The sequence below is a fragment of the Mytilus californianus genome, unplaced genomic scaffold (genome assembly GCF_021869535.1).
Source record: "Mytilus californianus isolate M0D057914Y unplaced genomic scaffold, xbMytCali1.0.p SCAF_1, whole genome shotgun sequence".
NCBI classification, from domain to species: Eukaryota; Metazoa; Mollusca; class Bivalvia; order Mytilida; family Mytilidae; genus Mytilus; species Mytilus californianus.
In genome coordinates this window covers 110,499,388-110,525,148 of record NW_026262581.1, presented here as the reverse complement: position 1 = coordinate 110,525,148, position 25,761 = coordinate 110,499,388, and positions in this window count along the sequence as shown.

Below are 25,761 nucleotides of genomic sequence, written 5' to 3'. Positions count from 1 at the left end.
ACAAAATCGATCATATAATGGTGTAGTCGGCCAGGCGAAACGTCCGATCTCAATCGCATGCAGAAATGATCCTAATCGAAAGTTGGATAAATATCTGTCAATTTACTTCGGGTGAAATGTACCCTTTGTCCGGTTGTCATGTTCAAATTGTTCCAATAGTCTTTTAAAAATTCGCATGTTTCTATAAGTAATGATAATACAGAAGAATGTCATGACCGTTGTTACACATCTCCGTACTGCCAATCTACCCCCGCCACCTTTTTTTCGATAAAAGACCAAGTCATACTATATATTTATAACCCAGTCAACCTTTGCAAAGATCATAAAATTGAGAATGGAATGGGGAATATGTCAAAGCGACAAGAACCCGACTAAAGAGCAGACAACAGCCGAAGGCCACCAATGGGTCTCAATGCAGCGAGAAAATTCCGGACCCGGAGGTGGTCCTAAAGCTGGCCCCTAAATAAAATTGTGTGCTAGTTCAGTTAAAATGGACGTCACACTAGTTTCGGATGAATTGTAACATGAACCATGCAGGATATTATTTGTTAATACAACCAACACGTCCATGCTTGAAGAACATGAGAGACCATGATTTATGCATTAGTTGTAATTGGCTTTGAACTTCGAGTACTCTTAGATCGGCATTTTGTGTCTTTTGTCTCTATGTTAGTTTGTTTGTGCCTTGTGCTAATCTGATGAGTTGAACTATTTCTAACTGATTTTTGTAGTTTGTTCTTATGTAGTGCTGTTATACCACCGTCTCCAGTTAGGAGGAGGGCTGAGCGACATGTTTGATCCCGCCGCATTTTATACTATCCTGTTCCCAGTTAAGAGCCTGTAATTTATAATAAGTGCATGGTTGACGTGGGTTGCTGTCTGCCATATGTTATGTATGTCAGTAATTTTGGGCTGTATTCATAATGGTGTTTTGGTGTCAACATAGTAGGGCTTAAATAGCTGATTCTGGTGTACACTAAGCAAACACTTGGTATAAACTAACCTCGAGTCGAAACGGACTCAATTTTTATAACAAAAAGAAATAGGATAACTAGCTCCGGTTACAATAGTATTTATAGTTTTCCATTAAATATTTGGTCAACGATACTGTCTTTGCATGGCGTGTATAATTCAATATCTTTTTTATTGTTTTCCATAGTCATCATCCACATAAGCACATACATTAGTAAAACCATATTTCAAGTTTGCTCTTGCCGTAACAATATTTATCATTTACCTATTTAAAGTTTAAGTACATCATTAAAAGCAGATTTAAGTAATGTACTCCTAAAAAAATATGTTTATTATTATTTAATAGACTTACGTAATAAACTTTTCTTTCCATTAGTAAAAGATCTTCCCACGGCTAAAATAAAATTGCAATAAATTGTTTAAATTGATTAGACTTTATTCAAAACAATTAAACCATGACATAAGACTCTTAATAAAAACGATAAAAATGCATGTTCTTGACGTTATATGCATGTAGTCCCCTTCGCTGGAGATGGTTACGAATGTACTATGTGAGTTTAGCTATTAAAAGGAAAGTAATGTCAACAGCGAAAGTAAAACAAGGATAAACAATTTCGTTGATTGATTCGATCCACAAATAATCATTTGTAGACAGGTAAATACGATGATTAACATATTTTTTGAACAAATAACATGAAATTAAACAGACATAGAAAAATCCAGTTGCATGTGTTCGCTATCTATTTAAAGTCTTGGTAAGTTACAAATGAATTTTGATGAAACTCTACTTAATGAATTGTCCTGTGTTCGAAATCTTGGAGTTTTTTCGACAAACCCTCAGCATGCAGCAACAGACCAATGCAATTACCAAATCCTGTTTCCATCAGATTCGTAACATAGGACGGATTCGATCACATATAACGGAGGACGCTTGCAAAACTCTAGTATGCTCTCTTGTTACGTCACGACTTGATTATGGTAATGCTTTAATGTATGGTGTGAAAACCTCGAGTCTATCAAAACTTCAGCGTGTTCAGAACACCGCTGCCAGGCTAGTAACCCGCAAAAAGAAGATTGACCATATAACTCCAACACTTATGACTCTTCACTGGTTACCATTTAAATTCCGATGCCTTGCATGGACTTGCTTCTTCGTATCTTAGTGAACTCATACATTTTTACAAACCGGCACGATCCTTGCGATCTGAAAATGCTGCTTTAATCGAGATGCCAAAAAAATGCACCAAAATGTATGGTGAGCGGAGGTTCGATGTGTCGGCCGGGACTCTGTGGAATAGCCTTCCAGCAAATCTTCGAAATGAACAACCACTTGAACTATTTAAAAAAGGACTGAAGACGCATTTATTTTAAGTTGCATTTATGGATCGCTTATAGTATAAACCTTGATCTGTGATTGATTGTGTTTGACTGATGTTGATTTGCTGTGATAATATTTTGTACATTTTAATCTGATTTGTTGTGTTTCTGTATATTTTGATATAACTTTTTACTATGAGCCGATGTCTTTCGGTAACATATTTTATAAATACAAAGTAGTAGTAGCATTCAGCAATTTCAAAAGATAAGTCTATGACTATTCAAATTCTAAGTCCATTTATATTATTTAGTTTAGATAATAATTATTGAGATTTTTACTAATTCATTGATAATTCTTTTAATCTATTTGTTTAACCAATTTGGTGAAGTTTTAGAGTCTTAATTTTTTTATATTTGATTTGATTTTGTATGCTTTTAAACGTATTTTTTAATTGTAGTTTCATGTATGTACGAATTTGTGTATATTTTTTTAACATGTGAAGCGCTTAGAGTAATTGTAGTGTTATATAATGCGCTTTAAAAATACCTTGTAATAATAATAATTTACATTTATGTTTATATCGGTTTATATGACCATCGGTAGTCTTCAAAGGTCATCTCGATGGTTAATTAGATGGCGATTAGACTAAGATACACACGAAATGCTGATACATATTATCAAGTCCATGCATTGTTAATTGTTTATTTTAGACTTTTTGTAATTTGGATATACGTTTTAGTATGTTATAAATCAAATGTGAGAAATTGAGTCAAATCGGTGAACATGATAGTTTCATCACTTATTTGAATACAATGAGATATGGACAGTAACTCAAAACAACCAGAAACCAAAAGACATCGAGAAGTCAACATACGGTCTTCCACTAATGATACGTAACTAAACAATATGTCAAATTATAATTCGCCCCGAGTAAGAAAAACAAATTTAATAGATTATCAAAGATCATTTATGAACACCAAATTTTGCAACGGAAAGGAAAATTACGATTTGACAAAGGATAACCATTGATGAGGTTCACGACTTGAGACTGAAATATCTTTTCATCGATCAGTGGACTTGCAGAAGATTGATCAAAAACTGTACAGGAAAACTACCTTGGTCTGTATTAAGTGTAATTATAATTGAGAATGGAAACGGGGGATGTGTCAAAGAGACAACAACCCGACCAAAGAGCAGAATACAGCCCAAGGCCACCAATGGGTCTTCAACACAGCGAGAAAATCCCGCACTACAACAGATTCACAAACAAAACAATAACAACGAGTGCTCACAGAAACAGAAAGCAGTTCAAATTTAACTTTTTTGCTGATATGGAATCCTTTTTATAGTCATCATCTGTTATATAACGTACAAAAAGGTCCTCTAACACTATAAATGTTATAAAAGTATATTTAAAGGTAGTTTAACGTGTTGATTTATTGTTGGTGATATGTTCAATGTTTTTTTCGGGATTATCTTGCAAATATATTCAGGACGAGAATATGCTTTTGTGAAATAATATTACAGATTTCATGAATCAAAGACACTTCATTGTTTTAACATCTGAGTGATTGTAAGATTGGAACTAATATAAACTGTACATGATACAAATAATTCAGTAATTAACGTTAACCAGATCAAATGGAACTATGGAAAAGCGAAATGTTGGTCCGGCAGAATCATAACTTCTATCAGCTATTGATTCAATGTGGAAACTTTATGCAAGAAGCCGACGAAATATCAGACTACAAATTACAAGAGCCAACATTAAAGCATATTTTCTTTAAGTTCAATAACAATGTTAAGGTGGACTATGTGTTGAATTTACCATGTCGCAAAAGTGTCTTGTTTTGTTGATCTTATGTTGTTGGGTTTGTGAATCGTCGATAATTATCTCGTCGACTTGCTTACCTTATTTATCATTATCAAATATTGTATATGAATGCTCACCGGTACTGGCCAAAATATATCATTCTACAAAAACTCCAAGATATATTTAAACGACCAATACCTATATATCTGGTATCTTCAGTGTTGAAATAAATTAATATAAACATATATTTTTTCCCAGAGAGAAATGCACACGAAAATAAAAATTATTTAACACTTATGAATATACAATTGATGATTAAAAGTGTTCAACTTTAAGCTATGATATTGTACATTTACGTTAAGAGGTTTAAGATATGTTTTCATACTTCTATTTCAAGATGAGATATATTGAGAAATAAGTAAATAATCATAAGTCAGTATTGGAAATAAGAAAGATTTACATTTAAACTCTCGGTAAAACATACTAAAAAGCAAAGCAATGATACATGAAAATCGCTGCATATATCAAGCATCAGCACTCAGAGAGTGACTTAGGGACAGACATGTAATAACCGGACATCTCCAGTTTTGCTTGAAGATCCGTTCTGAATGTTTCTTTGTCACCTATAATGCATATACAAAAACTCCCTTTTCAATGACCAGAGTTCTAGGATGAAAATGATAATACACGAGGCAGAAAAACTGAATGTTATATTCTCTAAAGTAGCAAAAGATGGCATCAAATATGAGAAAAGAGTTGGCTCAAACGTATATTAAAGTGTTTAAAACCAAAGCAGAAGCTACTCAATTTGAATCACAAAACAAAAAAACTAAAGGAGGATCTCAGAATTAGAAAATAAATGGTTAATTATTTTATTGACGATGAAAACAAAGATAAGGAAGAAGTGGTTAAGGAGGAACAGAAAAGACCAGATTTAAACAATGAGAATTCTAAGGCTGCCATTTCATGTGATGTGGATAAAAAATGAAAAATTAACGCAATAATTTCTTTTTATAACAGTTGTAGAAATATTTGAAGAAGAAATTGGACAGGAATATATTTAACCCTTCTAAGGATGTCAGTTAGATATGGAAAACACTTTATACCTTTTTTTACAACATTGCATAAATACTGCAGATTATCTACCTGGAATTTATTGAATTTGTGTATTATGTAATAGCATTTCACTAGAGTTTAATGAACTTATCTATTATGTAGAAGTCTGGTATACATGTGTGTATTTCTTTATCTTATCTTCTTAATAATGTTTTTTATGGATCTAATTTGGCATGAGAAGACCAACGCGGAACCAATTGATTGATTGGAGGACCAAAGAAGCTACCCATCTTCATGTTAGTATGGTGGTAATGTGTTCGTTTAATTATGCCCTTTTAAAAAAGGGAATGAAGTATCTAATATGTTTTCCAGCAAAAGACCTTTGAAGTTTTGTTATAATTGACCTGTTCTGCGATCAGGATTAATACTTATTTTTATTTCCAGACTTTTAATCAACATATTTTGTACAATTATGCTGTGAAGGTAAAAAAAATAAGTATACAGTCCATTATGTTATATACCAACCCTTATGTATGTTGCAATCTGCTTGTCCTTTTATCGAATCGTTGATCCATATCTCCAAGTCTATATAACAAATATATAACTTTTGTTAGCCTGATTTTACATCTGCTACACCCAAGGTTTTATATCCACCATCTGTGTGTCTGTCACAAGTCTATCTGTTCTTCATAACCAATGAATTTATAATTTAAGCCATAATTACATTTGATTTAGCGCCCTAAGATAGTTTCTATGAAATTTTGGGTCATCATTTTTTAATGATGGTTTCGTCTGATATTCCATTACACCCTTAATGTTGATCATTATATTCTGCTTTCTAAATTTACAGATATCCCAAGACTTAAATTAAACCTGGATTTATAGCTAGCTAAACCTCCAACTTTATGAGAGTTGTTTATAGTTCCCTTATATTGACAAAATTGGGTGAGCAACCCAAACAGACATAATAGGTTAATGTGACCATAATTGGGATCCAGCAGCCAAAACTGTGCAAAAATACATGACGGACATACAACACAACGGAAAAATTCAAACAAACATACAAATAAATCTAACAAAGACGCCGACAAAAAAGGTGTAGATAGTTAATTTGACAATGTCAACAAAAAAAGGGTTTGCCGTTGATAGTACATACCGTATATAGTATAATATAGTATGTAGTTTTCCGATAAGACAAAAATTAAGTAAAGATAAATAGATCGGTAAACAAAATAGAAACTACACGGTAAAAACCAATTGTATCCGAATCGCACATTAGGACCCACCTGCACAAGGAGTGCCCGAGGTCAAAAAGTCAAAAACCTGATGGCGGGATGCATAAATACCGAGCCACGTCAAAAGTCATACGACCAAAAGAAACATAAAAGGCAAGAAGACAAATGACGAGGAATCTAGGGTAAAATGAAAAGATACACACCGTCAGCACTTAGAATCTTTATCAATTAGGTCTTGGTACCTTCCGAGAACTTTGAGAAAAAGAATGAGACGTTCTTTGACAAAACCCTGGCTCATTAATTATTTGCTCAGACACTGATGAAGTCTGACAAAGTCTGAGTAGCAGCTGCAAGCTCTTGAATATCATATAAGTTGAGAAATGTATACTCCATACGCGGATGAAGTTAGTATATTGCTGCTCAGGTGAGAAAATTTATTTAATTTCAAAATTGCAATCGTCTCGTTTGTCATAGATTCTGGTACTGAGATGACCGCTGCTGTCAAATTCGAAGTAAATGTAAATGATGCGGAGGAAGCTGTATCTGTGGTTTATTAAATCTCTAGTTCAGGAGGATATATTAATGGGACCCAATCAGAAAAGGTTGGATTGTTAATGAAAATAACATCATCAATATATCTGTATGTGAAATTAAATGATCTAGCTTCTATGATCGTCTTGTAACAAGTGTCTGAAGGAACTCCGACTCTCAAATATGACTCTATTAAAATAGGAAAAGCTCGGCTAGAAGAGGTGCACAGTTGGTTCCAATAGGAATACCGACAACCTGCTGAAAAATTCTACCTCCAAATTCAACAAATATGTTGTCAATGAGAAACTCCAGCATACTGATCACTTGTTCTTCGATAATGCATGTTTTATTTTCGGGCTCCTTTTTAACAAAATATGTAGAATATATCCAAAAACAATAAATTTGTAGCGTATGGTACCATTTTTATGGAGGAAAGCATTGTGGGTAATTTCTTTAAGACGGGTTTTCAATTTTTCATGTTGTATAATGGTGTAAAGAATAGAAAATGAACGAGATTTTAAATTTTCCAGAAGTTCTTTTGAATTCTTATTTAGAATCCACATATTGTTAATGCCACTACGCGAGTAAACAGTGTAACAATATTTCTGTAATCCCTCTTTCAGTGCAGACAAATTTTGGTTAATCTAACGGACAATTCCTTTGCAGAGCATGCAGATGAGCCAGCAATGTATCGCTGTTTGTACGGAGCCTTGTGAAATTTAGGTTTCCAATACAAACGAGGTAAGTCCTCAGATTTGTTCATTGAAATATTCAATAAGGGCATGAAGGACTTATGGTTTTTGTACGTGGGATTATCCGAGTGTTCATTTATTCCTAGTTCTTTGATTAAAAAAACCAAGAACACACAGAAAATTGTCGGTAAAACGAGAAAGATTAATGAAGTTGCTCATTCAACAATGGAATTTTCCATAACACATTACAATGAAGAAAAGTGTGCGAGGAAAAAAAAGACATTCTTAAATATCAAACTACCGGTATATTGATATTTTGAAAACAAAAACTGATTTCTTAGAAAATAGTTCTACAAAATAATTCATAGAAAAATATTATAGAAACAAATTGATAAAGAAATATAATGGGTGAATTAAAAAACAAACAAAATGCAGCAAAATAAATGAGACACTGTTAAATGTATAAAAAAAAAAAGTTACTAAGTAGACAGTAAATAAAAGTGAAAAATGAGCTGCAAGAACGTCAGAGGGAAAAAAAGATGGTAAAATCAAAGACAAAAAAAACACGTTTATTTTACAGTTTTGAGCAAAAATTGGTAAATAATTCCCAGGCTAAAGCAAGAATGTGCATCTAGGGTTTCGAAACAACAGAAAGACGAAGACAATATCCGCAGTATAAGGCGAATGGCGAAAGGGAGATTGTTCTGCCCTACTATACAAAAATAGGCACATAGTACTTAAGACAATGCAAGAAAATCTGCATTTAGAGTTGCAAGTACAACAAAAAAAAATAGCCAATGATCATGCAAAAGATAAAAACAAGAAGTTGTCTATCTAGAGATTCAATGACATCAAAAGAAATCGACAATGACCATGCAAAGATAACACAAGAAGAAGGAATCAAGTACGATATGGACTTGAAAGTTGCTATATAAAACTTTGGAAAAGCTATCACACAAGCACCTTACTTTATATAGTTGTTGTTGTCGTCATTTGTACAGAAGTAGCGTTATTACACTAGATGTAAGAACATTTTCAAAGATAACAATCTAGATGAATATCTTACAAAAGAGGAGTGGATTTGTAATACTTGTCACAATAAACATAATATAAGATGAAATACCAAGCTAAGCTGAAGCCAATTCTTCAAAACGCACAGACATCTCAGTTTTTGTTTAAAACATCTAACCGTTAGGGTTAAAGTTTACTGCTAAAGTGATTCATATTATGAAAATTGTAGCCATGCCACATGGTGCTCAACACGGCTTAAAGGGACATGTCGTATTTGTACCAGCAAATCTTGATACAATGGAGATATCTTTATCAAGAGCAACATCAAATAGTCAGCTAATAACTCTAGCTTTAAAACGACGGCTGTCTGAAAAACACCATTTACAAAAGCATTATATTAGACCACAATATGTCAATGGTGCCCTGCAGTATCAGAAACAACACCACTTAAGCTTTTCAGATATTACTTTAAGTTTAACTTGGAATCAGACAAGTCATGAAGATGAAGAATTTTGAAAAACAACAGAAAATAGATCCAGAACACTGATATAGTAGGTAATGAAAATAGCAAGCATACATGACTATTCCGTTTTTATCAAAAGTGATGAAAAAGAAAATCAAAATGTATGTGATGGGACAATATCAGACAATGGTGATCAATTGGAATAAAAAAATCATGTGCTATTGAATACTATTCTTCCGAAAAGAAGAAGTATAAATACAGACACATGTTTTTATGCGATCGATTGGCCTGATGATCATTCAGTCAAATATAAAATTAAGTTACAGTAGAATGTCAGATACTAGTACCTATAACTTGGAAAGAGCCACACAATGAGAAAAAATGGCCTTCCACAAATTGTTGAATAAGTACCCAAACTGTAGAAACTGCAAGAACAGTTAAGTTAACTACAAAATAAAATATCATTGCTTGACTTCTCACAAAAGTTAGTCGCTTTGAAGAAAGCCCTTAATATGAATTAATTGCTTTGGATTGGTTGGAAAGGGAAGCAATAAAACAGAGCATATCCATTACAAGGAGAAAAAGTTTACAAGAAATCATTGCAGTTGGTCAGTTAAAACATCTTCAGAAAATTTCAAAATAGTTAACTGAAAATCAGATATTTGCATCCTTTACGAAAATTCGTGGAACACCTCAATACTTTAAGCAAATACATTTAGAATTTCTCCTCCAAAAGATTGTGTACAAAAAAAAAGCAATCGCGGTCATTTTTTTATCACATCTAATTGCCCGGTTCAGGTAGAAAGAACCATGTTCCCATCTTTTGGAATAAATGCAAATAAATCCCAACATGGGTTTCATGACATGGTAAATGGTGATGCCAAAAAGTATAATAAAAATACCGAGCTCCAAGGTAAATTCAAAAGAGGGATGTCCATAAAACTGGCAAAGTAAAACATTATCAACCAACGGAACTAGTGAAAAACAACTGTCATATTCCTGACTTGGTACATGCATTTTCCAAAGAAAATGATGGGTTAAACCTGGTTTTGTAGCTAGCTAAACCTTCCACTTGTATGACAGCTGTTTATAGTTCCGTTATATTGACAAAATTGGGTGAGCAACCCAAACTGACATAACAGGTTTATGTGACAATAATTGAGATCCAGCAGCCAAAAATGTGTAAATAAACACCACAGGCATTCAACACAACTAACTAAAAAAATTACATAAACATACAAATAAATCTAACAAAGACGCCAACAAAATGATCGTTGTAGTTGATAGTTAATTTGACAAATCAGGCATGTGTCAATAAATGATGCATCCAATAAACAAATGCATGTCGTTGTATTCCGCCTGGCCCTACTGTCGAGCAGTGATCCAGGATCCCAGGCTAAGTCAATACATAAAAAGAGAGCATATTAGTATGTCCTTACCTTTTAAACAGATACGTATATTATCTGGGTTTTACAGACATCTTGATTCGATGCTTATCTTCAATGCAACCAAAGCCTGTCCGACAAACTCCAAGCTGTAACCATGTCATTGGATATATAAACAATCTCGTGATGACGGGCACAGAAGTATTTTAAGTATAATGGTTACATCTCCAATCCTAGAGTAAAAGGGGGTTGTTTAATTTACATATGAATAGATTCTACCACTGCATCGAGTGTGATGCGATATTTGTCTACTCGAGGCAATTACATTTTCATATTTAAAAGCCAGTCTTGCCGAGCTTTTTTAAATATTTAAAATTTAACAGTAGAGAGTGGAGAAATTTCGTATTGCACGAGATTCGGTGGTACATGTAGAATCTGTATTTCTGATGATTTTTAGACAACATGAAGACAAACTTTATCTCCCTATTTCACTGATCTGCACAAAAAATGTGTTCTGTATATGTGACGTCACCAGGAATGGTCGGCTTTTTCGTAAAGTCTCAATAGGAAATCAGAGCAAAACAAGAAACGTTGACTTCATAGTTGAATTTTGACCAGTGAAGAACTGAAACCAAACGAACCACATGTTGATTATAAAAACAATAATCAACAGGTTGTAAAAGTGTAAATGTTCATACTATATTGTTAGGCTGTATGCGCTGTTATCTGGAGCTCAGTGTTAATAAAGATGTCTAAACTCGGAAGAAATCTGGGATTATCTTGTCATGATCCTTTATGATTACCTGACTTATGAACCCTTATAGCTAGAAATAGCTTTATTAATTTTAATTTTGAAGTAGAAGAAAACAAGTTATAAAACAAAGACCTTTACAAATGAGCAAATTTAATTAATTATAAAAACCAGCAGCAGTGCAATAGTTTCAATCGATTTTTAAGGAATCATTAAATTATGACTCACATTATTAACACCTTCAGATTAAACCTACAAGAAAGCAAATACAAGTATACCTGTTCTTACTTGACCTTATACACAGTACGAGTGCTAATTACATAAGATATTAATTCTATTACTTGACATAATCAAGGAAGTCCTATTCACACCTAAGGTTTCATAAAAATTACACAAGCTTACATAAAAAATTACATAAGGTTAACATAAAAATTATATAAGGTTTACATAAAAATTGAATAAGATTTACATAATAACTATATAGCCATAAAGAAACAAAAACAGAAAAAAAACAATAATAGCCTACATGACAATATCTATTCTGTAAGACCCAATCTATCAAAAAACACATCACTGGCCTACATGACAATATCTATTCAGTAAGAGACAATCTATCAACAAATACATAACACAATCAATAATTATATATTCTTGGAACCGCTATGAAAAGACAGATTGATATATTGATTGAATGCATGTTCATCGCCCTGAATATGCATGCTTGATTGATATACTAAACTTATGCTATGTATAACATGATGACAACTAACTTCAGCGCGGAAATAAAATACGGCACATGATTTGAAAAAGCAAGGTAAAAATGTGTTTGCTACTACAGGAAGCTAGTTTGGACATTTACACAGTTGTTTGTTGAAAACTGTTTATCACGAAAACAAAGAATGGTATAATTTCAAAATCAAGGAGATATGAGAAATTACATGTACCGAAATATCATATTATCTTGATGTCAAAGTAAATAATGGAATAAAGCATTAATTTCCTTTCCTTTCGGATTACACCCTCAAAATATTTCCTCGGGCGAACAAATCTTTGTATTTCCCTAATCGGAAAGGAAATAAATGATATATGACGTCAACTTTTCACTTGAAGTTACTGATTGCCATTAATATTTTATTGAATCTGAACATTGCAAGAACTGTTGGCAGTATATTGTCACATTATGTTTGTCCCTCTCTGCATCGACATAGTAATAGTCTTCTACGTCCGTCCGTTCTTCCGTAACAATTTGTCTTCACTACATTTCTTAGACCGTAAGTTTGAAAGCTTTCATCCTTAGAGAGGTTATTTTCTTCATATCATTATACGTATCGACATTTTAGTTAGACATTATTGTGGGAGTTATGGGTTTGTAGATATAAGAAGATGTGGTATGAGTGCCAATGAGACAACTCTCCATCCAAGTCAAAATTTATAAAAGTAAACCATTATAGGTCACAGTACGGTCTTCAACACGGAGCCTTGGCTCACACCGAACAATAAGCTATAAAGGGCCCCAAAAATTACTAGTGTAAAACCATTCAAACGGGAAAACCAACGGTCTAATCTATATAAAAAACGAGAAACGAGAAACACTTATGAACCACATCAACAAACGACAACTACTGAACATCAGATTCCTGACTTAGGACTATTATTTTGGCATATAGTAGCATGATGACATGTTGAGAACGCTTCTATAATCTAAGCATTTCTCCAAAAGCTGTCAGACTTTGATTGTTTGTCATTATGATTTAGTTTAATATACTCTAACTCCATGTCAGTTTGGTGATTTGTACAAGTACTGTGGGAATCTTTTGTTAATTACAAATTATTAATAATATAAGCATCGTCATCCGAAAACTTAGTGATATAGTGATTCGTTTCCGGTAGAGAATAATATCAATATCATTCGGTGTCTAGTTCGATTTGAATACAACGATATTAGGATTAGTCCTCCACTGAAGTTTCTTCAATCAATTCTTTTAATAATAATTGTTCTCAATAAAAGGAGACATTGATTATACATCTATAAGACAGCAATCCAATGACCAAAACAAACGAATTATAGTTGCTAACATGCCGTCTTCTATAATGAACAAGTGTCGATACAATATGTCAAGCTATAAAAGAGAGACGAAAGATACCAAAGGGATATTTAAATTCATAAGTCGAAAACAAACTGACAAAGCCATGGAAAAAGACGAAAAACGACCAAACTTTAAAGACAAACAACAGTGTACAAAACACAACATAGATCACTAACAACTGAGCAATACGAACCCCACAAAAAAACTGGGGTAATCTCCGGTGCTCCAGAAGGGTAAACAGATCCTGTTCAACATGTGGCACCCGGCGTAAAGCTCATGTTAGTAATTCTAATAAATTCTAATTCGGTAAGTCACGTTCGAGGAAAAGATGACGAGATTGTTGTTACGACTGTTGGAACATATCCGTCGTGAAATATCAACCAACTCGTAATTGAGTCTGTAAAACTTTCGAAGGGATGATTTCAACTTCACCACTTGGAACTCTTTGTTTAATAGCTTCATTGTGAGAAGCAACCATAAATCAGGGAATTCATGATAGGAAATGCAAGCTCTGGAATATCGCATCAACAGTCTAAAAATGTAGTGAATATCTAAGACTTTCAAAAATCTATCTACATCAAATTTACAATGAAAAAACATGAAGATAACTACTAATTCGGTTTCTAAATTCGGGACAAGGACATGAACATATGACGAAGTTAAACTAGTTCATTTGAGCTGTACTGGCCTTTACAATTCAACACTTTCCAATTGTAATTATCAGTATGGTCAACCAAACAGTTTAACAAGATTCTCATACTTTATAGCTCACCTGGCTTAAGTAAAGGCTTATATATTCTCTGAAATGGGTAAAATGTTACTAAACTTCACCTAAATGTTCCTTAGGGTATCTAGTTTACAAATTGTATCCGAGGATTTGATCCATTAACAAGCATGGCCGCTGTTGTTAAAAAAAGAACATTTTTAGTAAAATGCAGTTATTGGCTAATATCTCAAAAACTAATGCAGTTAGGGCAAATCTGAAATGGGAACATACTGATCAGCATGTGATGGTCTATCACTCACCATCTCCTGTGAAGTTTTCCGAAAAAATGGACAATCAATTTTGGAGTTGTTGCCCCTGAAATGTCAATTTTTAGTAAATTTCAAAGTTTTCGGCTTATGTCTCAAAAACTAAAGCAGTTATTGCAAATTAATCTTACATAGGGTAGAATTAACCAACATGTCAAGGTTTATCAAACTACCCAATTTGGAGTTATTGCCACTGAAATGTCATTTTTGCAAATTTCGCAGTTTTTGATTAATATCTTGAAAAATATAACAGATATAGAGAAATTTTAAACAGTAAGATCTATAAATCATACACCATAGATGAATTGTCAATTGGCCCATTATAGGAGTAAATGCCCTTGAAAGACTTATTTTACTGATTTTGCAGAAACGATAAAAAGAAATAGTAAAAAAGCAAAAATGTTCATCAAAATAAATTCTACGAATAAGGCAACGTGGACGAATCGTCAATAAACCCTTTAATAGTTATAGTTGAAAAGCTATTTTTGCTCACTTTTTTGCGTTTTTTTGCAGAAACTATAATAAAAAGAGAAAAATTTAGAAAGCAAAAGTGTTCATCAATATAAAACCTACAAAGAAGACGACTTAACCGAAGTAGTCAATTGACTGCTTTTAGGAGTTATTGCCCTTGAAAGATTGTTTTTATCCATTTTATCCATTTTTTGCAGAAATCACGAAGACAGAAAGAAGTTGTAAATAGAAAAGATTTAAGCAAAATAAGATCTACAAATAAGTCAACATGGCCGAAATTGTCCACAGTAACTGATTCCTTTCAGAAGTTATTACCCTTAAAAGATGATTTATTTCTTTATTTTTGCAGTTTTTGAGAGAAAAAAATATAGGCCATACGGTTGCCTATAATTGCTTACATTCATTTTATTTGAACTTTGGTGGATAGTTGTATCATTGGCATTCATACCACATCTCCTTATTTTTATATAATAATAGATAGTGAGAAACTTTAAAAAGTAAAATAGTTCAGCACAATAAGATCTAAACGTAAGTCAACATGGCTGATGTGTCACACTAGTTATGGGATTTATTGCTACCAAGTGACGTTTTTTTTATCTGAAAAACTTCAATAGATAGGTATAAGCTATACACAGTAACAACTAGACATCATTGAGATGGGAGCCATCTCTGTGGGCCCCGCTGTGAATAACGTGTGGTAAAAAATTTGTATCTTTACCATAGGACATGGGGTTGTCATCTGAAACCATAGTATTTACCTTGACCTTTGACCTAGGAAGTTGTACATACATTATGACACACCATATGGTGTTGGTTAATATACATGTCAAGTATAAAATATGAAATCATAACGGTTCTCTAGATATAAACTTTGAAATCATAAAGGTTCTCAAGATATAGAGCGGACATGACCTTTACCATAGGACATGGGGTTGTCAACTGAAACCAAAGTTTTTGACCTTGACCTTTGACCTAGGAAGTTGTTCAAACATTATGAAACACCTTCTTGTGTTGGTTAATATACATGTCTAGTATAAAGTATGAAATCATAACGGTTCTCTAGATATAGAGCGGAGACAATTTGTTACGGACGGACAGACTGATCACTATAGGGCGACCCGCCATTCGGCGAGACCCTCATAATCATCTTTACAAGACCAACAAAAAATGCCACTACATAAGATCTACAAATAAGCAAGCATAACTGATTGCAATGCAAGAACAAATATCAAAGACTGTTCGAAGTTGCTGAAAACAAGCGTAAAAGACAAAACTTTCATTTGCAATCCTTAATAAAATATCGATGTTGCAGATATATAGCAAAGCCATACACAGTGCAGGAAGATGGGTAGATGGATGGCTGCTTAACGTCCAGTAGCAACTTAAATGTATCTTCCGGACGAGAACATGTTAATACGATTTTGATATGAACTATGCTTTGTACTAGACCGACACGCTGAGCCGGATTTTAAGCGTGATAGTTTACAAGGTAACAATCCACAGGAGGCCATTTCACCTTACTATAGCTATACTCATTATTCAGACTCTAAGCCGACTTGTCTTTGCTCTTACTTCTTTTATAGCAGACAAGCAGCAAAACCAATTTAAAAGTCTTTGGTTAGACCCTTGTGTTCAAACCTACTCCTCTCGCACCCGAGACAGGTATACTATCATTAGACCATCAAGATTGTTCAGTGCAGGAAGACTTGATCTTGTGTAATGTAATGATTTAAGTAAAGGAGAACATATCTCATTTTGAGTACAAATTGTGTTCTTCTCTAAAATATGAATAGCATTGATATCACTTTTAAAAATATAAAAAAAACAACTTCATACAACATAATCAAACATGCATCCGTAATAAATCCCTATATTTGTGTTAAAATCCAGTAATGTTTGACGAAATTATAATATGTGTATCCCTTTTGTAATTCAACATTCAATTGTATCCTATGCACGGCTGTTGTCTGCTCTATGGTCGGGTTGTTGTCTCTTTGACACATTCCCCATTTCCATTCTCAATTTTACTGTATATTTTTTAACAATAAAAATATTACGTTCGTTGAAATCTGTCACTTCACTGTAATTATATGCATATCGAAACAAGTCCTGAGTGTTATAGTTTATTCTTAATATTACCATAAAAATATAATATCAAGGTCTCAAATGTGACAGTAATCATTTTCAACGATGAATAAAGTAAGTGTTGGGTCAAGTTAAGTATGATAATTTAAGACAAATCTTGTTTTTTTTAGAGAAAATATTTTGTTTGAATACTGAAGGTCATGTTGAAAATGTATAATTATTGATTTATTGATTACCGTCCAACGGCAAATAATTCATACATATGATATTCAAAACAAAAAGGGTAGACCCATTGGTGGTCTTGGGCTGTTTTCTGCTCTTTGGTCGGGTTGTTGTCTCTTTTAGATAAGTTTTGAAGTCGGTTGACCAGGATGAAGAATTGGAACTTTGGACTGCCACTGAAAAGTAGGGTATGTTGGATAGGGACAGAAATGCCTTGCAACAGGTCCCACGAACCCTAAAAAATACTGTTGTTTTACACGAGTCCTCGGATTTAACGTTTCAATTCGATGTGAATGTGGCGTATTTATACATCATATGCTCACAAAAATATATGACAAAGAGTGTTTACGATTCAGAGCAACATTTTACTAAAATGGTATACAATTTCTAATTTTCATATCTGCAAGGACAACTAAGTTTCAGGACGTACTTTTTTATTGTTTAATATTTTTTGCTTGTGTCCTTGTTCGGCATTTCCACTCTTTATCATCATGTTTGTCAGACTTAATTTAAGGTTTAGATACTTCATGTGGCATTCAGTTATGATTTTTAAATTCGCTTCAGTTGTTTCATTATTTTTATAGACATTTTAGGAGTGCATACGACCTACAACCTTTCATTCCTTTTATTGAACTAAGGAGATACAAATCATTATATTATAAGATTTTATTTCACAAAAATAAGAAATAATAAAAATATAATGTTATTACATTGACGTACAAAAATGTATAATATATGTATAAAGCATATTCTTCCAAGGTGATAACATCTGTCGAACTAATTTGATTGCACGCATCATGTATCTAAGTTCTAACGTCATGTTGTAACAATCTGTTGTAAAAGTGTTAAATAACTAAATGCTATGTTTATACTAGTCAGCCACTATATATACTTCATAAATGTCATGTATTAATAAAAGCAAGCACCTATATTCTACTTAATTATAGCACAAGTTCAGTCATTCACATTGTTATGTAATTTAAGTGAATAAATTTTCTCTTCTCACGGTTAAAGTATACTAATCCAGTCTTGTACTTTTAAAAGTGTTTGAAATCCTACATAGATTGATATTAAAAGTATAAATGATGTTGACAATTATTAAAGTATTTGAGTGCAACTAAAAAATCTAAATTTTGCATACGTGTAAAATTTGTATACCAAAACGTGATATTGATACAAAATGTTTAAGCTATATTTTTACAATTGATAACGAGATAATGGTACAACTTAACTATATTTTAAAGTATCAAACATTGAAGTGCTGCAATAAGAACTTTCAATAACACCATGGATAAGAAATAAATAGATATAGTGAAGTTTGCGCGTTTCTGTGTAAATTGAAAAAAGAAGCGGTTAAAGTATTTTCAGATAACAATTAGAATACTAACAGTAATAAAGAATAATAAAACATGTCTTGCATTTCTGTTGTTACAATCCTTTTAAACTAATTCAAATTACAGAGAATAACTATAGCGCAGATACTATAATAGACATGAGGTTGAAAGGAGCAGTGCGACAAGAAGTTTCGATAATGTGTGACACTCTTTTTAGAAGAGGCATCCCCATTCCGACAGGACGTTGCTGCGTATGTATACATCCCGAACAGGTAACAGACACCCCACTTTAGCAAGGGCTATACTTTCGGATGGGAGAAGTGCGAAATCAAGATAACCAAACTTAAGGAGGATTTTCAAATGTATATCGAATAATCAGACAAAAAAAGGAAAACATTAATACGGAAATGAAGTAGCTAATTCCTCTACGGCTGAAATTCATTGTAATGTCGAGACATTAGTTATTGGAATAATGGTTTTTAGACTAAGAGTGATAACTCTAACTTATTTATAAATTATCTTCTAATTACATAGACCCCATTGTTGCCTGCTTGGAGTATAGAAATAGGGTAATCCTTGGACTTCTTTCATCCAATAGAAAAACAAAAAATAAAGGAAAGGCGACCATATGGCTGTGTGGGATGTATGAATACTCAGCCCCGGACTCTGTATCTGGTGTCTCGTGTAGGAAGAGTGCATCTGCACGTTAAAAAACCCTTGCAACAAATGAGAGGTTTATGGAGTTGATTTATACGATATTCCAGAGCTTACATTATCTATATCAGGCCATATAGAGTGTTGCTGTTTAAAAAGGAAGATGTTATCAACTAAACTAGAAACCATAAGCACCGAACTAGAAACATCAATAAAACTTTATAACAGACTTACAAACCAACTGACAAACCAACTGACAAATCAACTGACAAAAGCGTCAATACAAACTCTGATATCACAAAGAACATAAAACTAGATTTCTTCACAAATTAACAAAATAATCCAATATTAAAGAATGACAAGAATTGACACGCAAGGATCTCAACATTTTGAACTAGAAACTTACAACTGATTCACTCAACTATCATATAATAACATTGTAAAAAATGAAGCAACAATTTCGGACAGTAAAACTTCAAAAGCTTCTATAACTAATAACGCGCATGTAAAACCGGCAACTTTTTGCAAAATTGCGTAGTTTATTTATGCATTGAACACTCCAGTGAAGAAATGACGGACACAATAGAAGAGTTAGACACCGACTATATGTATACGAGTGCCTTGTGCTGCATGTCTTCACAAACAACATTCGGAATAACGCAGCTGAAGAATGCGTGCAATAAAAAACCCATAAGACTTAATAAGCGCATTACACAAGCATGGTCTATTTGCTAAAATTTTATTATCTTGACCATTTGCAACAATACGAGAATAAAAAAATTGTAGAAATTAATATCTAATTACAGTATACGTATCTTATACATGTATATGTTACAATCAATAGTACTTCTGGTTCAAGTAGTGTTAATGTACCAATCAACAAGTTTTATGGACCAGATGAGTGCATTTGTCGAACCAAGGAGTCAAGTATTTTAAAAGTATTATGAAGAATGTCTTTTCTTATGTCACTGAAACGCCGAGATTGAAACCACAAGCGTCAAAACCTGGAAGATTACAAAAACGAAACAAACATGGCAGGTAAATCTCAAACCAAACTCATGCACATATAGTACATATTAGAGAGAAAATGACCCACCACAAATACTAGATTAACATGAACATTTCCTAATCTTTATGATTTTTATTTATCTAAAATTTGGATAACGGTAAAAAGATACCTTGAATATTGCGTTGTGAAGAAAGTTAAAGGTGCTTATCAAATAGATTGAAGGACATTTTGACTTAAACAATCTTGCAATTAAAATTAGGGGAAAATAGTATTCCTTTTAGAAAGTTTAAGTGATTGTGTCTATTACTCATGACAATTAGAACAAAGTGATGGTTTATATAAAAATAAGAAGATGCGGTATGATTACAATGATATAACTCTCAACCAGAGAACAAATGACATAGAAGTTTACAACTATAGATCGCCGTACGGCCTTCAACAATGAGAAAAACCCATACCACATAGTAGTCGGCTATGAACAAACGACAACCACTGAATTACAGGCTCCTGACTTGGGACAGGCACATATAGAATGTGGCGGGGTTAAACTAGTTTGATTGGGCAGTGGTTTTACAGTACAACATATTATTAAGAACAAACTATAAAAATCAGTTGAAAAGGGCTGAACTCATTAGATCGATAAAAAGCAGAAAAACATCCAACAAATACACAGACCTGACGTGGCAGGGTATTTATACATCCCCACAACAAAAAAGACACTAAGTACAGATATGAGAGTACTTGCAGTTACCAACAGCTAGTTGAAAGCCAATAACAACTAATAAAAAAATCATGTATCTTAGACTATAATATCAATCAGTACACATCCAACATCCAATGAATTTAGTGTAAGACGTTATTAACAATCAGAGAAAAACATGACCTTGTGCAATGCCAAGATATAGGTATCGACAGATTGTAGAGCGATGAATGTGCATATGCATATAAAAACAATATTTATTTTGATTTTTATTTACTGATAACAAAATCAATATTTATACCAATAAAAACAATATTCAAAGATTTAATTACAAAGTTGAATTGATAACCTTTTAGATTAAGTTTATTTAAAGGATCGATAAGTGTACCCGGATCGTATCTTAATTTCAAGGCTCGGTAAACAACATCTCCGTAAAAATTAGGATTTGCTATCCCGTTGAAATAAGTTTTCTACAGATACAGCCAAACTTCCAAATCAAATCTTTGTATCTATGGAAAAATTTAGTAAGGTTTTAGGTAATTTGTGCCGGTAACGAAATCCCTGACTTAATAATTTACCAGTAATACATAGATTACGTTCATTGAAATCCAAAACGTCACAACAGACACGGCCATAACGAACAAGTTGAATTATATATACAAACACCGTAAGATGGTGCCAAAGGAACATCACCGCAAAAAAAAGAAAACTTACTGATTAACGAACGAAAAATCGTCGTTTTTGTCGTAAATTTAACCGTTAGGAGTAAAATAACTACTTTTTTTTTAATTATAAATACTTAAATATAAATACTTAGTAATCGTCCCAAAAAGGTGACTGGGGAATAGAAGTATAGTCACCATTGATCTTCCTCCGACCGGCAGTAAAACCCTCGCCAAAGTGGGGGCGTCCGTTTGGTTGTGCGGGATGTACAAGTACGCATGCAGCCACGTTCGGTCAAAATAGGGACGTTGTGTATAGAGGATGCCACGCTCTTTGCACGTTAAGAACCCTTGTAACAACTCTCTGAGGGTTCCGTAGGTGGTCAGTTGCAAGGCTAAATTTCAGCCCCTGTCCAATATACAATCATTTTCTCGTGGCAGACCTTCATCCCGAACGGCTTCTTATTACAGGACCTACGTATTGTATTTATTGTTAATTTGTTAACGTCCTGAACATGTATGAGATGTTTGCCACTGGACGTTAAGCAACCAACAATCAATCAATCTTAGTTATCGTTTCTGAATCTAGATTTTTGATTGCTGTTTATTTTCCCATTGCTTTAGTTCATTGAAATATCAAAATACAAGAATGATATTAAAAAAAACATGTACATGTAGAAAACGTGTTACACATTTGTTACAGGATCTGTTCCATTTTGTTATCTGGGGCGTGTTTTTTTGTTCTTCGGTAGTGAGCCAGAAGAGGTCCATTTCTGTTTTTGTTTTTTTTTTTTGCATTGGGAAGATCTTCTGGCTCTCTTCTATCTCTTCCTTTTAAATAGGTAGTTTAGACGGCAGAGGCACATAATAAACATGGCGTCGCTTATTCATAATTACAATTAATACATTTATGAATGCAGATTTAATAGAATGTGAGCTGTGTGATAAACGTTTTTATGGTATGGCAGCCTTATTAGGACATCCCAGTAGGGACGATAAGCTGGGTTAATATAAGAACTACACGGACAGAACAGTAGGTAGACGACTTTTTGATATTCTGGGGAGGGGGAGGGGCAGGAGGATTTTTTGCGGATTTATTATTCATTTTAATCTGACGATAATTGTGCCTTTTTTAAGCTCTTATTAGGCCACCATATTCATATTTAAAATCCCCCTGTTGCCCAAGACATCATAAAAATAAAAATGAATATCAAATGGATTTCCCCTTATTTAACACAAGTTTAAATTGATTGATTGTTGGTTGCTTATTTTTAACGTCCAGTGACAAATATTTCATGCATGTTCAGGAAAATACGAGTTTAAAAGTCAGGTATGTAATATGAAAATAAGGAGATGTGGTTTGATTGTCAATGAGGTAACTATCCACCGGAGTTCAAATGAAGAAGGTAACCGTATGGCCTTCGGCAATGACAAAAATCCATACCGTGTAATCCGCTATAAAAGACCCCGACATAAAAAATGTGAAACAAACGAAAAAACTAACGGCTTAATTATATATAACAAAACAATTTACAAACAAGAATGTGTCCATAGTACACGGATGCCCCACTCGCACTATCATTTTCTATGTTCAGTGGACCGTGAAATTGGGATAAAAACTCTAATTTGGCATTAAAATTAGAAAGATCATATCATAGGGAACATGTGTACTAAGTTTCAAGTTGATTGGACTTCAACTTCATCAAAAACTACCTTGACCAAAAACTTTAACCTGAAGCAGGACAGAAGGACGAACGGACGGACAGACGGACAAACAAATGAACGAACGGACGCACAGACCGAAAAACATTATGCCCCTAGGTGGGGCATAAAAATCAAATATGAGTCGACAGTCATGAACCAACGACAACTACTATACTACAGGCTCTTGGGACAGGCATTAAAAAATATGGCAGGGCTAAACATGTTTGTGAGCGCTCAACCCTCCCTAAACTTGGACAGTGGTGTAACCGTATAACATAAGAACAAACTGTAAAAAGAAGTTGCAATTAGATTAACTCAAAAGATCGGTACGAGACACACAAAAAAAACAACAACTAACATTAAGACAATAGACACAAAGTAACAAAATAAGAGTATTTGCAGTTACTGAAAGTTAGTTCAAAGCTACTAGTATCACTGAAATAAATCTTGTTCTCCCAGACTAAAGTATCAATAAGTACACAACCAACGGATTAAGTCATAAACAGTCTGAGAAACGCAATGACCTTGTATACCTTTTATACATGCATATACAATTAAGGTTTTCGAAAAGTGGTGGTCCGAAATAAACTCATCATAGATACCAGGATTGAAATTTTGTATTTGCGCCAGACGCGCGTTTTGTCTACAAAAGACTCATCAGTGACGCTCGAATAAAAAAAAGTTAAAAAGGCCAAATAAAGTACGAAGTTAAAGAGCATTGAGGACCAAACATTCCTAAAAGTTTTGCCAAATACAGCTAAGGTAATCTATTCCTGGGGTAGAAATTAAAGGCCTTAGTATTTCAAAAATTCAAAGTTTTGTAAACAGTTAATTTATAATTATGACCATATCAATGATAATTCATGTCAACACAGAAGTGCTGACTACTGGGCTGGTGATATTGAACATCAAAACTTTGCAATTTAAATAATAGTTAGGACCAGTAGATGTTCTTCAAGGACCACCAGGGAAAACAAGATTTTGAGAACTCTGCGATATCTTTGCTTTATAAAAAAATAATCCAGTTTGGTTACTTTAAAAAAAAATTAATAGACAAGATATCCTTTTTCGATCATTTACCAGACAAACATTGACAAATTCTTGTACAGTTTAGGATTATTCCAGATATAAATGGTCAGGGCTTTAAGCCGAATTTGTTTAGCAAAATTGAGTTAGGAAAGCATAAAGAAAAAATATCCCGAACACAGCGATTTCTTCCAACCAATTTTCTTTGTTAGTCAGACACTTATTATATAATTACATCAATATGCCAAAACAGAGCACAATGTTACAGTCATTTAAAAAAAATAAAATGAGGTATAATTGCCAATGAGACAACTCTCCACTAAATGACACAGAAATTAATTAATAAGTATAGATCATCCTACGGCCTTCAGCAATGAGCAAAGCCCATACCGCATAGTCAGATATAAAAGGCCCCGAAATGACAAATGTAAAACAATTCAAACGAGAAAACTAACGGCTAATTCATGTACAAAATAATGAACGAAAAACAAATATGTTACACAGCAACAAACGACAACCAATGTCTACCGAATCGAAACTGACTTATATTTATTTTCTAATAAACAGAATATCTCAAGAAGAGGTCCATATTCATTTTTTTGGACTCTTCACCAGAAGACATTCTGAAAATGTACAGAAGAGACCAATAAAACACACCCCTGCTTTCCTGCATATTTTCATGTGCTTACGTTTTTCGGATGAAATTTCAATAGCTATTTATCACTCCACGTTTCTATGTTTTTCAATATTTCTGTCGCTTGGTTCTTTAATGACGCCCTATAGTGATCAGTCTGTCAGTCTGTCCGTCCGTAACAAATTGTGTCCGCTCTTTATCTAGAGAACCGTTATGATTTCAAAGTTTATACTTGACATGTATATTAACCAACACCAGAGGGTGTGTCATAATATATGTACAACTTCCTAGGTCAAAGGTCAAGGTCAAAAACTTTGGTTTAAGTTGACAACCCCATGTCCTATGGTAAAGATCGTGTCCGCTCTATATCTTGAGAACCGTTATGATTTCAAAATTTATTCTTGCCATGTATATAAACCAAAACCAGAGGGTGTGTCAGAATTTATGTACAACTTCCAAGGTCAAAGGTCAAGGTCAAAAACTTTGGTTTCAGTTGACAACACCCTGTCCAATGATAAACGGATACAAATCAGTTTTTACCACACATTATTCACAGCGGGGCCCACAGAGATGGCTCCCATCTCAATGATATCTAATTATTGTAAACATCTGAGTGTCGTTCGCAAATAGGTAAGTATCATAGTCTACGTGGTCTGGTAGGTCCTTTGTATGTATGTTTGATTATTGTTTTTTTTTTTTTTTTGGTTTAAATGTTCATGTAATGTATGCTCTGTATATTCCTTCTTTTAAAGGAGCACCATCATGAGTAATGGTGTAAAGGAGAACATTTAGCACAGATTGGCACATATTAATGTAATTGCTTACCCAGTTCCTCAACCTGCATGGGCGTGAATGGTCTACCTATTTTAACCTTCCCTAAAACAATTATAAATACAATGCCATAAATCATCAGG